A 16,486-nucleotide genomic window follows, 5' to 3' on the forward strand; every position below is an offset into this window, starting at 1 on the left:
CTTATTTTTCTTTTAACTTTATTTCTAACCTAGAATCTCCCGACGGGCAAGGTGGCACGCGCATAAATCACCTGGGTATAATGAGAACACTTCATCTTCGAGCGACTCGCCCTCTCGGTCGCAGACGCATCCCTTACGGGCCCGGCTATTATATCATTCTTTACCCCGCCGTGGATTTCTGGTTACCGCGATTATATTAATATTCGTTTGCACGGTTACGTGCCTCGACCTTCCAGCCCCCCATTATGTGTCTTCGATGCAGCCATGTTCGATACTTCCAATTTTCACCTGCCAATTCTGGGACACTGTTTCTAGGACAGTATCGAGATCATCAGGTTAAATCTGTGTTCATCTTTCTGTCGAACTTTGTTCGTGGATCATGAATAATAACGCAGGTTCGCGGAGAAAAATCAAGTAGCGAATCTGTCGAACACAGATTCGACTGAAAATTTGGCTACGCCCAACGATGCAGCTGCACCGATTTAATCAAATCGCTTTAGACCCGCGGTATAATTAGCCGAATTTCTATCCTCGACCGATTGCGCAACCTTCGAAGACTCGTCCCGAACTTGCTCCAGCATCGCCAGTTTCTGCGTAGGTGGAACGTACAGACCGAGACGAGGGGCAACGAAGGAACGGGATGATTTGAAGCCTGACCAAATTTGGGTTATAATTAGAGGCGATCACGATGAGACCGGGGCCAGAATAGATGCATTAACCACAAATAAGACCGCTATTCCCTGTGATCTCCTCCGTGTCGAAGAATAAATCGAGATCGAACGAGCAAATAGAGTGAATCATTAATGCCTGTATGATTGCGTGTGATTCAAAGATTTTATCGGTGTACCTTGAGAGTGTTACTGTTACAACGCATCGTTACTGTAAATACTTAACTGTTACTTTATGTCGTCAGAATTACGAATTCCTTACGAAGAGATAGAAAATGATAAAAATATTGGCAGCAAAATTATAGAGAGCAGTAGACATGATTCTGACATATCGTCACCTGATAGCAATTTCTATTCCTTGGTAATTACTGTCCTTTTCTATTTCTTTGTCCATTACCACGGTGCAAGTGTTATTCTCCACCTGGTGTATCAACACACACTAATTGTATTTTATAATTTCCCTTCCATAAATATCAGAGTGCACGTAGCAGACGATCGATGAGAGCGCGTCAGGGGAACGAGGAGCTGTTTAACGTTATATCCCTTCGCGAAAAACCGTGTTCCGCTCGCGGAGCCGTTGTAAGGCAGAAATAAACAGTGGCGGTGGAAAATAATGAACCGGATAGCATATATAAATACGCGGATGCTATTGAGGTACATTGTGCGGTTCATTTGCATGAGCCAGCCACGGTCTCGACGCGCAGCTGGACATACACGCGACAAAAGAAACGCGCAAACAAAACACGCAACGTGCTGCGACCACGTCTATCGTCTCTGTGGTGACACACACACCCAGGAGGACAGAACGTAACACACAGGACGGAACATTTCACGTTGTGTCGCGCATTGTGCATAGCCCGATGCGTCCAGCTTGGAAATAAACAACTGTCTGTAACCAGTCGTCAACGTCGTCGTCGTCGTTACGCTCGATGTCCCAGATACCTTCTTCCAATACACGCGAAAGTAATTACTCTACAAGGAGGAATTTTTTAACCCTTACGAGGGGAGGATCCCAACTGGCCGACTTGAATTGTAACGGGGTTTTGTGGGATGATAGTATACAAAGTCTTAATGATATTTGGAATGGTTAAGCTTCTTCTACATTTATGTTCTGACTGTTTCAAACGTGAAAGTAATACAAGAAAACATTTTTCTCTGTTCTATATTTTATTCAAAGTATACCTTGAATAAATACAGGTCCAAGGTAATCCTTCTTCAAACGATCATTGGACGAGAAAATTCATTGTCTCTGAGTCTGGTATCCAGTGTTGCTTATCTGGCGCGAGGAGAACCCTTCGGGGGGTGGTGAAGGCGTAAAAAGGGTATAAAATTAGTATACAAGGCGGCAATAAAAACGATGATCGATGAAGATTACTCGAGTTCCTTGTAAGACACTCAACTAACGGAATGAAAGGTTTTATCGGTGGTCCATGGAGGAGGGTTGAGAAAGGGGGTGGGGCCGAAGGGAGGAAATACGGTCGTGGTAGTGATTGTAATCATATTTTCGGGGCGACGGATTTATGCAACGCACCGCGTCGTCTCTGTACATAAAACGCATTTAAAATTCTCCAGGCGACGGGGAAAGGTGTTTCCTGTCTCTGTCGATAGAACAGGCGGCGGCGGCGGGAGGAGCGCCGCGGGGGTTGTAATTGGCAATATCTATCGAATTTTACAATAAATCTCGTTGTGCCCCGAAGGAGAGTCGGCGTGGGGGTGAGCCAAGGCAATAAAACACCGGGTAGTATCGCGAGGGGCCGCCACACCATGCACTTAACGACTTATCTTATCTTGGAATTAGGTCGCGGTTAGAACTCCTTTAATCCGGGAGCACAACGGTACGAGTGTTATTCGATGTTAATTATGACCCTCGAATGATTAACAGCATTTTCTCGAAATTGTCCTGTTAACCTGTTACAAACTTATTATTGGGATAAGACAACTTTGCAGCGAGCACTATCAATTTTTAAAAATGGATGGAAAGTGGAGTCGGTAGCAATTGGATTATAGTAAAAATTGTTTTTTTTCAATTGTTTATATATTGTGTAGAAAATGAGGCTTTTCAGAATTAGTATGAGTTTTAAAGACTGGTACAATATCATGATTGAAATATGTAAAGGACTTGAAATATATAAAATGATATGACGAAGGTGTATTAATTTTTTTTTCGAAAATACGTCCCTCATGACTGGCGGTTGGAATGACCAGGCCTTGGGAAAATAGGCGGTAATATTTACTCTGAATCGTGTTCATAAACGATCCATTGGAATGATGCAGTCACTGTCGCGATTAGTGTTGACTTCATACTTTGGAAAGTAGGCCTGCCCACGGTGAAATAACATTACAATTTATTTTCTTGTATTATTCACCATCACAATAAGCATACGTTCTTTACCAACGACCGTTCCAGTATTTTTTCCCCCATTTACCAAGCATGAAACGAGAACCTGAGACTTCAAGGAACAGCACTAAACAGGTTTCGAATCAATATTTGTAGAACGGAGCCAAAAATCTGACCGAAAACAGACTGTATCAATTGGAGTAGAATTCTACCTCACATGTACCTTAGCGAGTTAACACTTACAAGGTAAAGTATACTCCCTCTCTTCTCGAGATAACATTATCTCTCTTCTGTTCTCAGTAATAGCAAATAAAAAGCGAAGTGTTAAAAAGTGTATACCCAGCAGTAGAAAATAAGAAAGATGTAACAGACGAGTTAGAACAAAAATTAGGTCTTCCCTGTGATCTACACAAAATAAATCACATTTTCTTCGATGTTCTAATACGAACAAAAGTTTCAGAAGAAAGAAACCAATCGTTTGAAATATTCTCCGACTGCAAAACTGTAGCAGAACGGTTCCCCAGTGACACGGTCCACCCGAGACCATGAGAAACAGAGAGAAGGAGTAAAGGAATTTTAAAACACGTGACGGTATTTGTGGCCCCGTCAATTTTTATCCCCGGCCGTTAAGTCGTGTAACGGCAGCAAATAGACGCGAGTCTGAGGCGCGGGGCCGAGCAAACGGGTTACGGCCGTGGGGCCTCTAAAAATAAATATGTTGTTTATTCACAAGTAAACCGGATGCCGTTGTTTGCTTTGGAGCAAATTGTTTTGTTAAGTTTTGCCGGGCAAGAGAGTGTATGGTTCCCGCGCGAGTGTACGTATGTACGTGTGCGTGGGTCTCTGTCCTTGCACGAGCGTGTGCGAGCGCGAGGGAAACGATTTACCATGAGGCCGGGGAAGAGAACAAGAAAGAGCAAAAAGGAAGAAAGAAAACACACGTGAAGTCAACCGGCCCTCTCTCTACTGTCCAAGCTTTTTCCGGCATGTTTTGCTCCTCGTGTTGCTAGATGCCTCCAGCTGTACGCAGATTCCAGCGCTAATAACCGCTGCCGGAAATGCCGGACAAAATGGCGGTGTTCCGCGAACGATCATACCGAGGATCACACTACTAGACGGTGTGTACAAAATACTTGAAAAAGGCTCAATATGTCTGTCGAGTGTTTCCCATATTCCATTACGCCGTGTATAATTGTATGCTGGAATATAGTATAGAAGATACGAACTGCGCATAAAATTACGAGCTCACCTTTCACTCTGACTGTAACTTCCTACAAAGAATAATATAGCAATAATTTAAAAATAAAAACTTCGGAAAGAAAAGTGCTGTTGTTTTCTTGGAAGCATCATCAAATTCCACGTTCCAAAGTAGCTTCGCGGAACCTTTTGACCAGACATTCATCGCGATATTTAGCCACAATATGTACCGCGTGCAAAGTAGCGAGGTTGGTTAAGCCAGAGGCAACATCAACCGTTCGTGTCGCGGTGCTCGCTTTGTAGCGACACGCGCGAGAGAAAGCTTAATACACGAATGAAACCGCCGCGGCTCACGTGCACGCGCAGGTAAGAGCGAAGGTGTTCGCGTTCTTTTGTTCGTTTCTCGTCGGTTTAAAACTGGGTGGGGAAAAAAAAAAGGAAACTTGAAGAGCCGCCGGAATACCGACGTGTACACCACCCCGGTCTCTGTTTATTAAAGAGCATTAATCTGCGAATCTGTACCGGGTGTCCGGTTTAACGCGACTTACGGCTGAAACGACGTTACTTGGCGCGTTCTCGTGATACTGTTTTAATTGTGTTTTGTAATTAGCCTCGACCGTGGAGAGAAACACCCGTTGTTCCCGACTTTTCCACGGCTTTTTCAACCCTTCGTGTCGTCCACCCTGTTCTACACCCCTCTTTCTCCCTCGTTTCCACTCGACCGTGCTCGCGGTCTGTCGGTCTTCAGGGTGTTTCGTTGTAATCGGTGATAACCTTTGTAAGATTCTCTCGTAAGCAGTCAGTGGATTTTGTGGTTCACGAAAGTACACAAGTGTGTACAATACACTGGGGTGTTTAACGTTATGTTCATTCGTGGCCCCCACAATTAACTATTGAGTCAAAACCGCCATGATTTTTTCGAGATGATATTCGCCAACTGCCCCAGAAATGACGTAACTATGTAAAAAGTGATGGGAAATCATTTCAAGGGAAATATTCTCAAGACTAGGCTATATTTTGTTTTTTTGTAAATAAACAACAAATCTATGAAAAGAATGCCACGAATTAAGTTGTACACCTAATATGAAATCTCCTTGTCGATGTTATTCGAAACGTGTTAATATAAATTTTGTTTTATTTTCGAAACAACGAAATTATCAGTGGAGTGTTTGATTATTTTCTGGAGGATTTACATAATCATCCGCGATCTGGAACGCGTCTAAATCATCTTTCAAAGGCCGAGGTTTTAATGTTTAGCAGATGAGTTACTGCGTAGATTAAAGTTTGCGCTCGGTTCTATAGTTAGATCTCTTTGTTATATTTACCTTATCCGGGTTCGAATTAGAATCCATCGAATTAGAATCGAATATCGGTAATCGAGCGATTGAAAATTCTATAGACCGGAATTAACGTTTGCCGCGTTCCCTGTTTTGTAGCAGAAATATTCCGTGCTTTCCGTTGTTTATTCTCAGTTCCACGGGAACAAAGAGAAAAATAAAAGGCGTCCTCTCGACCGTTGGTTCTTAGCATTAGTCAGGCTGAAATTATTTGCGATCGTTCGCGTGCTCGTTTGCTGACAAACACTTTTTCCCAATTTCGACTCGAGCGTTGTCGTCATCGCGAGACACTTGATCAAACACGGCCTGACGCATATAAATAACATCTTCGCGTAAACAACATTACCACGTGTATCCGTTGCCGTATGTCGAACTTCTAAAGCAGGATCGGCGCTCGATAGCGAACTGATCATATTAACAGTAAATCGATGGGTTAAAAGAAAATGAACAATTCAAACTATCACGATTCCATGCATCAAGTTGTACCCGAGACTGGAAGTATATTAAAGAATTTAATACTATGATTCACTTGCATTCTCCGAAGTATAATACAGCGGTATAAAAGCGTTCGAAGATACTTAATGGTAGCAAATGCAACGGTTGCAGATGCAAACATTTTATACTCACAACATAATGGTATCAGTGTTTCGATTGAAACAAAAGAGAGGCGTGCAACAGAAGCGCGAGCAATTTCAATGAAGAAGCAACAAACGTAAAGTGGTCTCATCTGTCAACCGATTCGCAGAAACTGGGAACCCGACCAGTTCCACAGAGGACAACAGCTTCTGCCAAGGCTACCAGCTATGAATTGTCATCGCAACGAGTCCAGCAACGAGGATTAATCTTCGATGATCCTCGAGGAAACCCGAGTAACAACGTTTAATGGCGCTTCGTGGAATGGTTACGTGCGAACACCCGCGCGTAATGACCGGTGAACTTTTCCGCGGGACACCTCTTGCCCCGAGTATGTATGTAAATTCGCATAATTACGATGATACGTTACTTAAGTTGACCTAAATGCCGCGTCGCGAGAGGGGGGTCTAGGCGACAGAGGAGAGTTTAGTGAATAACCACCCTACAGTCGTCGGTAGTCCGGTAATCTCGTAGCTAATCTTGATTTAATCCTTGATACAAGCGCTTAAATACTCCAGGACTAGAATTAAATAGTACTATTTAACACGGTTTCCGCGAAGGATTTACGCGGCTCCTCTTTCCGCGAGAAACTTCCCATTATAAATAATAAAATCACGAAAATTCGTTGGTCTCGATATCGTTCCATCTCCTGGGGCCGAGCAAAAGATCGTGAAAATATCCTAAAATGAATCTGTTTTTTTCAATAATTAAATATAGGAAAACGTCTTAGAAAAGTTGGAGGAAAACGAGCCAAAGAGATATCTCGAGCCAGTGACTTCAAAATGAAAAATAGAATGAAGACTTCGGTGGTGGTTTTACGAGTCAAGTCACGGGTTATTTATTTCGACAGAGGGGGAGGTAAGGTGAAGCATCGTATTTAATTTTTATTACATCGAGTGTACGGATCAGCCCTCTGTCTTTGGCGAGACCGAAAAAGATGGCGGACACGCTGGAGACCGCCTTAGATATACAACCGGGGACTGTAAACGCGGGGTATATGTAAATACACCGTGATACATTGGATACTTGCTTATAAACACCCCATTTTTATTCGGGCAGCGTTTCGCCACCCCCGCGAACCGACGTTTCACGAGACCATTCACCCTCTTGGTCCTTAGATGGCACCTTCTTCCACGGTGGTAGGGGGCGACCTATTATTTTTGAGTTTTTACACTGTGTCACGTGTACCGTCACTGCGAAATACTTCCAGGACCCTGCGGATGTTACGAATAATAATAATAATATATTTATTATGGGTCCGGGTCGGGAATAAACAAGTTTACGCGAAAACGGTCTTGAAAAACAGTTTCAAACTCGGAGATAAATCGAGAACGAAAGGGGGGAACGTATCGATCAAACGACAAGTTTATAGTCCAACGACCTCCCTCATTTAAGGGAATTTCTGTTTGATCGAGCATCCCTTCGGTGAGAAGGGTCCCCGTGATTTGCCTGATTTTTTCGCACGGCCGCTTCTCAATCTCGCGCTAACCCTGCCGAGGACGACTAAGTTACCCACCGCGGGGAAATATTTCACTTGGAAAACTGGACGACGACTCGTGAGCAAATATACTGCCTTTCCGGCTCGTCGATATATGGAAACCCCTGCCCGTAAATCCTGAGTCCAAAACGACGATTCCCGATTTGTAGGGAGTATCAACCACTGATATACGTTAGTTACCCCAATAGTTGATCCATAATCGAGACTGTGTAATAATTTTTGAGGTAACTAAACGTTTGATAAATTAACTTTAAAAATCGATAGGGCTAATCATGCAATTAAAGAGGCAGACGTCGCATCATTCAATGAGGTCTTATTGGACTCGAATATTGAAATATTTGAAGGGTTGTAGAGGCACGACGTCAGGCAGCAGACCTTCTTATCCCTTTCAACTTGCCATGGAACCGCCCTGCGACTTGATATTCAAGAAGTATTCCACGATATCCAATTGAATTTTCAGTCTGGTTTACAAGCTGAGCGTCGAGGCGCAACCTGATTGCCACTGATTTGTCCCGCGACCTTTTCCACGCACGAATAATATTCACATCGGTCATCGTGCCTCTTCAAACATCCGCGAAATTTCATTTCGACCGCTCGCGACCCTCCAAACAACCTCTTCAATCCACAAAATACACGTCGAACCAGGGATAATTCGTTAAATCGGAATATTTCCAGTTCTGTATTCTTGTGAGTCGACGGAACAACATTGTGGACACCGTTCCACGTTCACCATGGTCCCGTAACGTTCTCAGGATTCCACGTGGAAATACCTACAGATCCAGAAGATCGAACACGGTGGACGATTTGTTCAGCGCGGCACGAGTCGAAAAATTTCATGGTACAGTCGCGGCCTCGAATACCGGGCGTGTTTATCATCAATTGCAGTGTATACATATGTACAAGAATGGAATCGCGAATTAACGGCAACGATATAATTTACAATGAAACTGTAACGGGCCGCGGAATGAAAACATCGTTGTTCGGTTATTAATTGCAATTCAGCATCGCTGCCTGGTAAATATTTTTCGGAGAGCGTAGAATAATTTCGAAAAATACTTCTGGAGCAATTTACGGTGGATACATTAATTATAACGATTTATCCACCTGATCGATGTTATTGTTAACAAGAAAAAACGTGCTTCTTTTTTCAATCTTCGATCAGACTAATTATGAAATAAAATACTGTCTCATCATAAATCCTCATATATTATTTGTTATTGTAATTAGAATTACCTCCATTTGTATTTACAATAAAGTACAACAATATGGTTCGTTATTTTTTAGCTTGTTTTAATTCTTTCTGTTCACGAGAAAAGTACCTTTTTCTGGATCTCCGTTTTTCTTATTGTCATTATAACAAATATCCAATGCAGAATAGTTGGGAAGAACAGGCCATAGAGTCACGTGCCCCGCGTATATACATATAACGAAACGGCGTACGCGGAGGGTATAACCACGGGGAAACTGTGTATCTCCGTGGTAAAGTCGACGTAAAAATAATGGCGACGGGGCTTACGCGATTATTTATTATTTCATATACAGGGCCGAGTCGATAACGGGGCACGGCGTTGCATTAGCATTTTTTTGTTGTTTAAAAATGAAATATACGACCTGTTGTCGGCGAGAGACCGCCCGGGCCAAAGTCGTCTGGCTCGAGAGGGGTTCCTGATCTCCAAATAAGTGGCTATACGCGTTCCGGAATACTAAGTCACGGATGAAGGAACGAAAAAAAACCTCTTCTTCTCTCATCTGAGTTACGCGACGGGCGTCGAAAATATCGCGATTCTTCAACGATACTTTAAAACGAACATTTTCTTGCTATCACTGTAATGATATGAATATAGTAAACCATCGATAAGTGTTAGAAGGCTCCTGGACACTACATGTTTAGATGTCAGCCCGACCATTGGTGGGTTCCCCGTGGAATCAGTCAAGCACCCCGTATTGGGAATGACGTCTAAACACTTAGTCCCAAGGAGCCTTCGAATACTCATCGATCATTTACTGTATTCCTCTTAGAAAACGACAAATCTTCTACAGGCCTTATTTTTCCCAAACATTTCCTCTGGTCGTTTTTGTTATTCCTCCATGTCTGGTGAAACGTTCAGTTCCGCTATGTCGGAACGCAGACAAGGAATTATTAATTGTCAAGTACGAGCGTGTTTCGCAATGTAAATAGCGCGGGTGGGTGTAAGGAGGCAAAAGGACCTTCTCACCAGGAGTTTCGCTGGTCGTGTTATTATTTGGAGATCAGACCGAGGCGAATATCTAATTGTAGTAACGACCGCGATACGGTACCCGCGCCATCTGGCTTGCTGTTTTCTCGCGCGGATTTGAAACTGTCTCGACGGCGCGGGTTCACGGAACAGCAGGTTACCAGACAAAAGCTCTCCGACCTACGTCTTCGACGGAGGTGGGGAGACGAGGCTCGGGTAAAATCTGTGAGGTACACAATCGCTTTCGTCGCTCCTAAACTGTGCCAATTACAAACACTGGCGGCTTCTCCATCCCCGATGTTAACTAAACACTAAATACTAACGACACACATCCACACCGGTTTCGCCCGGGAAACGGCCTGCCTCATGGTAGCAAGCTCGATCCTCCTCCTCCACCTACTAACGGTCGTTTAGCCGAACGAATGTGTGCGCCCTGGTCTCGGGAATCGCGGAGCTGTTGATTACTCGTTACTGCACTTTGCTGCGCGACCGACCGGCCCACGGTTCACCGAAGATATACTCGCGCCAGCCTGTCCACGGAATTCATTAACCCCCTTAAGCGACACAGACGGGCTCTGCTAGCTTCGTTAGTTGTCCGTAGGAGCTATACACAGCAAGTACCAATTCGTTTTTGATTTTCTTGAGCTTCGTTCCTGGACATCCATAATTTAAGGATCGAGACACGTACAATGGCTGAGAAAGAAGCTTTGAGAGATAACTCAGACTTCCCCTATTCTGAGCCTGACTGGAACTGGTGATTATGGGATTATGTGTTGAGATGGGAGCTCAAATTGCATAAGTAACAAGGGAATTATGCATCTACAGGTGCAAGAAAAATCACAGGTTTCAGATCATAGATAAAATGTGGTCGATAACCCTATTTTTATCAATGAAAGTAGGGGAAGGTTGGCAAATTCGGATCTTATTTTTAAGCAAATGAAGTCCGCTGATTGTTTTTATGCTGGAAAGTGTTTATGACACATTTCAAACAATTTCTTTGACCACAAAATAATATTGACAGCTGGATCTTGAAACATTAAGTGATCTTTTCCTTGTACCGTTCGTGAAACATTTACATACTCGACCGATTCGAGGTCGCCAATTAAAGCAATGGAGTAATAAACCAGCGCGGCTCGGTTGATTTCCAAAGGCGCGTTAATTAATTTCCCAGCCGATGTTCACCCGCCACGGAGCAAGAAACGGTTGTTCCCCCGTGAGTTCACGAAGGAACTGCGAGCACGTTAGGCGGCGAGCAGTGAATTGCAAGATTCCGTGTTTATTGCATTTAACGGATGGCATTGGCCGTCCGCATGCAACTGGAGGTATACTAAGCGGTTACGTATACCGATAGGCCTTATAGCGGTATACGTAAGTACGTACACTTCTATCCAAAAATATCGGTCGCTGTTGTGTAGCGACGTATAAAGCGTCACGCGAGTGTAGTCGTTGGGTTCGTTTGAGAAGACTGATAAAAGAAGAAACACAGAATGTTTCGTGAAAATAAATTGCTCCGAAAGTCATGATCGTTCGCAATTATCCGAGGATAACTAAATAATTCAAACAGATGAGACAACAGGATATCGGGAGATATTTTTCGCGTGTCTGACCAGGTACGTCACCTACTACTTCAGACAGTTTGACGATCAATAATCCTGTTTCGTTAGTCCCTTTCGCTACCGTAAATATTGATGAACACGTCCACTATGAAAAGGGAATATTTTTCAAGAGTTTTACAGGAAGACTACGTTTATTTGTTTAACATAATAAAATATTCGTGTTAAGGTCCGTCTCAGCGTTTCGCAAAGACCTATAAAAAAATAATTATTGGACCATTAGAAGATAAAGTTTGTTCAATTTCACATTGAAACAATGTATCCTCTAGGTAAAGAGGGGAAGACGGATTCGATTCCTGGCGGTGAAGGGGACAGCCTTTTGCGGAAGAGTGTACAAGTTGAAATAACTATGCACACGATACGCTTGAACCGTGGCTCGCGGCCCTCGAGCTCGTCCGCCACACCCTCCCATTTCTAGTATTAAATCTGACCCGATGCAACCCCCACGTTATGCTTTATAGTCTATGCTCTGCGCCCCCGTGGTCTATGCTGTACGTGTACATACCTCCTGCTAGAAGATGGAACGCGGCCATTCGATATCGTGCAAAATTTACCGTGTAATTCGCCTAAACGCTACGGACATCGGCGGTGGTGGCGAGTGTATCGTACAATGTACGTTCATTTACATACTATACACCCTATATGCACGCCGTGTGCCAATAACTTAGACCACTACCAAGAGGCTGATCCTTCTTCCACTGATATAACGGCCGGCAAAGTGAATGGAAGATACGCGGTGCATCCTTCGAGACGAGTGGAATAATATTTAACGAGATCGAGACAGCTGAAAATTTTGCAACAACCATAAAGACAAGTCTAGATCTACCCACGATCGCCGGAAGCATAAAAAGAGACAGAAAATGATAGAGATCCCAGAATCACATACACACCTCTCTATAAGCGCGTTGCAACTACAGAGAACTAATGGCTGACAATTTGAATCCAGAAAATCGTACCACAGCCTGAACAGGGTTTCACGGGCCTAGTGACGGCCGAGAAAAATGCCACGCATTCCTAGGACAAAATTTACGAGCGGAGACCGCAACCGCTGCTCTCACTCCCGCTGCAACTTCACCCCTCAGTTTCGAGACTGCTCTTCCGCGCGTCTCGGTTTACTGTTTTACTTATTCGCCGGCAGCAACTGGTCAGCAAAGATACTTTGTATATAAATTTTGGTCACTGCTCCAACGACCGTCCGTTCCCCCGCAGCTCCTCAACCCACCCTTTGGTAGTTTGGTTGCGCTGTGGTTTCGCCATTCGAGGGTGATCCCTAGACCGAGTGGACAGTGGACGTCGCGGTAGAGTTGTCTCCTGGCATGTTCCGTGGCTCGTGGTCGGGGTAAGATACGGGATGAGTTACTGAAGACGGTGCGAAATTGGGATGGTCGAAGAACGGCAATCTCGACAGTCAACTTTGATGGGACAATAAAGCTCCGGAAGTGATCCTTTATTAGGATTATATGTATATAGAATGTTACTTTACAACTCTTCAGGCAAATGTCAAGGAACGATTTTATAAGGTGAGAAAAACAGATTGCAACATTAGTCCCTCAGTCCGATCGTTAATAGTTTTTCTCCCTCTGTTCCGACACGCGAGAGACTCGGACGATTCTTCGCGAACTATTTTCCTTGGAACTTCCCGAAGTGACGCGATCTTAGGGGGAGGGAACTGCTCCCCGAGCGTCCATGCGCGCCGCCATCAGCGAGGTGAAAAGAAAGGAATCATGATCAGACGAGGCACTTTCTCTTCACCCCATCCCAGGGGTCGTCGTCCACGCTAATCGAACTCTTCCTCAAAATAATAGCGGCCCGACGTTCTCCCTTAACCCCTTCTCCATACCAGGCGAAAGAGCGTATAACGTGAATCTCGCAAGTAGAAGCGAGGTAGGCCCCCTGGTCCCCCGACTGCCTCATTACCCGCTTTTAATGAAACTCTTTTCTCGAGGCGGGCCTCGGCTAAGCGCCGTTGCCAAACCTCGTTTAGGCGATAGGGATCAGCGCGCGGCCAAGCAAGCAACCAAGCAACCTAACCGACGGCGAGCTTAGCTCTACGCCAACCAGCCAACCAACGTGGTGAACGAGGCACCCCCAGCTTGGTGGAAAGGGTGCTTGCTCCGTCTCGACGGTTCTGTTCTCCTCTATGGACGAGTTCCGGCGTCGAAGTTCTCTGCAAGTTTGCCGAGGCGAGGCGAACGTCTCTCTTTCGAACAACGGGCCACGGAATCGACGTATACCGCCGTACAGGAGTAGGGGAGGTAGAGTAGGTGTAGGTACGGGGTGGGTTTCGTTACGGGAGAAGAAGCTTCAACCTGGAAAACATTTTCGAGGGTCGAACGTGTCTGACACGACGTGCACACGATGCGCCTTCGTTTCTTTTTAACTTCGCATGATTCTCTATCCATCCCTTAACCTCCCGCCAATGTATACCAGCATTCTCCTTAACACCCCCATCCAGCTAGCTACCCATTCGCGTCAGTCTCCACTATGCTAGAACCCTTCGCAAATAAGGGGAATGCCCGAGCCGCCGCTTTGAGCCGAAGTTTCGGCAATTATTATGATCCGCGTTATAACCATGGGCTACCGCAAGCCAGCGTTACGACCGACCGTTGATGTTTGCAACTTGCGTGCAACCTGGCGCGAGAGCGTGTACGCTGATACGTTTGACTATAGGTGAGAGGCTTTGATTGTGAGCGAATCGATGATCGGGAATGAAAGTTCGAGACTCAAGAATGAGGGCGTGTAAGATGGTCGATTCTAGTCGTGGATTTATTCCGAACACTGTATACCGTGACGCTGCTTTTTTACCCAGGTTCAGCACATTAGGTAAACCTTGGAATTCCGAACCCAATGATATTTATTTCAGCCGCATGTGGCCATTAATTTATGAAATATTTAATGTTTAATAAATGAATAATCATCGATGATTTACTGTACTCGGTTCTAAATGGAATCTGGAGGAAGATCAGTTACTACTTCTAGATCCTTAAAGTTCTCGAATCATATATTATAGCGTTGTTCCAATATCTTTTGTCTGGCTATTTACTTCGACTGGGACTCCCGCGATATTCTGCTTTCCTCCAGTTTCTTTTTGTTCCCGAACTCGCGAGACCAATTACAAAATTTTCCCTCGAGTACAATAAGTGTCCCCCACCATCCGACCTCTCGGCCTCCCCCAACCCGAGCCTGTCCCCATTGTCTTGGACAATAAAAAGAGTAAACTGGTAATAATAATACCATTGATTTCGGGAATCGAAAGTTTCGGGCGGCCACTTCTCGGATTGTGGCGAGAAACCGGCGCGCTCGTGGAGAAAAATACGGGGAAAGGAGGGGGAGAAAAAAGAGTGGAAGGCACACCCGGGCGAAGTTTAGACTCTGCCGGTTCATTAATGGAGAAAGGGTGGCTCTGCGTAAGAGTTGAAAGGAAGGAACGAGAGGAGAAGGCACCGAGGGGGTTGGATCCGTGGAGCCTTCCGAAATCCGGGGAGCCTTGTAATTGGACCGGGGATTGCAAAACGTCGAAACGCCGTCGAGACACGTCTGTCAGCTGACGGTCTTTCATAACCCGAAAGTATTTAGGAACTCGGTAATTTTTTACCCCCGCGAAAATTTCTGATGCATCGAAATCTCTGCTTCTACGACAGCTGCAGTTTCGATTTAGATTAGGAGCCCTTCAAATTGCTCAGGCAATGAAAATCAAAGGGATGTATTTTAAACTGTAACTATTATTCAACTTGTTAAAATAATAAAACACTATTACACTATTGTTAATTTCGATCGTGCATTTAATAACAACAAGCATTTCGAAGTTTTTCCACCAAAGATATTATGTTCAGGGTTTTCGAACGCTCGCGAAAAAGGAGGGAAGCCCGGAAACCGTGTTACAGGACATAATTTCAATTTCAAGAACACGCAGTCAGCGTTAACGTAAAATTCCCGGGCTGGATTCGACGGTTCTCTTTTCTCCTCGAGCAACATTATCGCGCGCGGATGTTCCGCGGGCGCCTTTCTCCAAAGGAACCCGCTGAAATAACCGACCGTGGATTAACTCTCTCGGCGGTGTGTCTACCGTGGAAAGTAAAATATTATATCTAGTAGGCGAGGATGGGTTGGGGAGGAAGAGAGGCCTGAGAATTTGGACGAGGTCCGGAGCAACGAGGAATACGTGGAGGCGTGGCGAGCTTACACCTCCCCTCGTTGATGTTTTTCTATCATAAAAAAGAAGAAGGTTCGAAAACATGGAAGAAATTTCAGTAGCCGTGATATTAGCCGGCGTTACACCGGCCGCCCGTTATATTTGATTGGGCTGTTCGTGTAAGAACACCCTCAAGCTCCTCCGCCGCGCAACCCTTTCCCTCCTCTGCTCATCCACTCCCTCAGCCTGTGCAGCGAAATGTTGGTTAAATAATATCCGCGCTTCCAACCGTAATTATCTCGCTCTCAGATTTTCTGCCTTGCGGGGCGAAGGAGGTGGGAGAAACTTCGGGGGCTGGTTGAGGTGGAGCGCCAAGGGGGGTGGTAGGAGCGGGGATAGGGCGATTCTAGTGGTAAAAGGCGAGGGATGAAGAGGATAGAAGTTCGAGATTGAAGGCAAGACGGAGGGTGTGGGGGTATTAGAGAGATAGCGTTGATATTCACGCTAGAGACGTCCCCGGCGTACCGTGGAACGCGTCCGTTCGATCGTCGAACGCTAATTGATTCCATTAAAATCCTGTCGATCGAGGATCGTTGGTGCTCCGGTAGAAATTTTTCGGTGTAGGATAATGGGGCCCGAGATTCCCTATGTACGAGCCGATGATGCGAAATAGGGAAGATTGATACGTTCGATTCTGCCGGTAGGAGGATGACGAACATCCTATGATATATGGGCTTCTTAATGCGTTGCGTATCTTATGGATGTTAAAAATTCGAAATTTTGCAATCGTATGGTTTTCGTGGCACACGGAGCTGGACGCGAGCCAGGGCGCAGGGTAACTACTTTGCCTTTAG

General features: G+C 45.0%; 1 protein-coding gene across 1 annotated transcript in view; it reads right to left on the reverse strand.

Annotated features, from left to right (window-relative positions):
• LOC107185489 (forkhead box protein P2) overlaps positions 1–16,486 on the reverse strand; it is a 221,562-nt gene that overhangs the window by 119,894 nt on the left and 85,182 nt on the right. The gene's annotated exons all lie outside the window — the stretch shown is intronic.

This window comes from Dufourea novaeangliae, unplaced genomic scaffold, assembly GCF_001272555.1.
Source record: "Dufourea novaeangliae isolate 0120121106 unplaced genomic scaffold, ASM127255v1 scaffold57, whole genome shotgun sequence".
Classification (NCBI taxonomy): Eukaryota; Metazoa; Arthropoda; class Insecta; order Hymenoptera; family Halictidae; genus Dufourea; species Dufourea novaeangliae.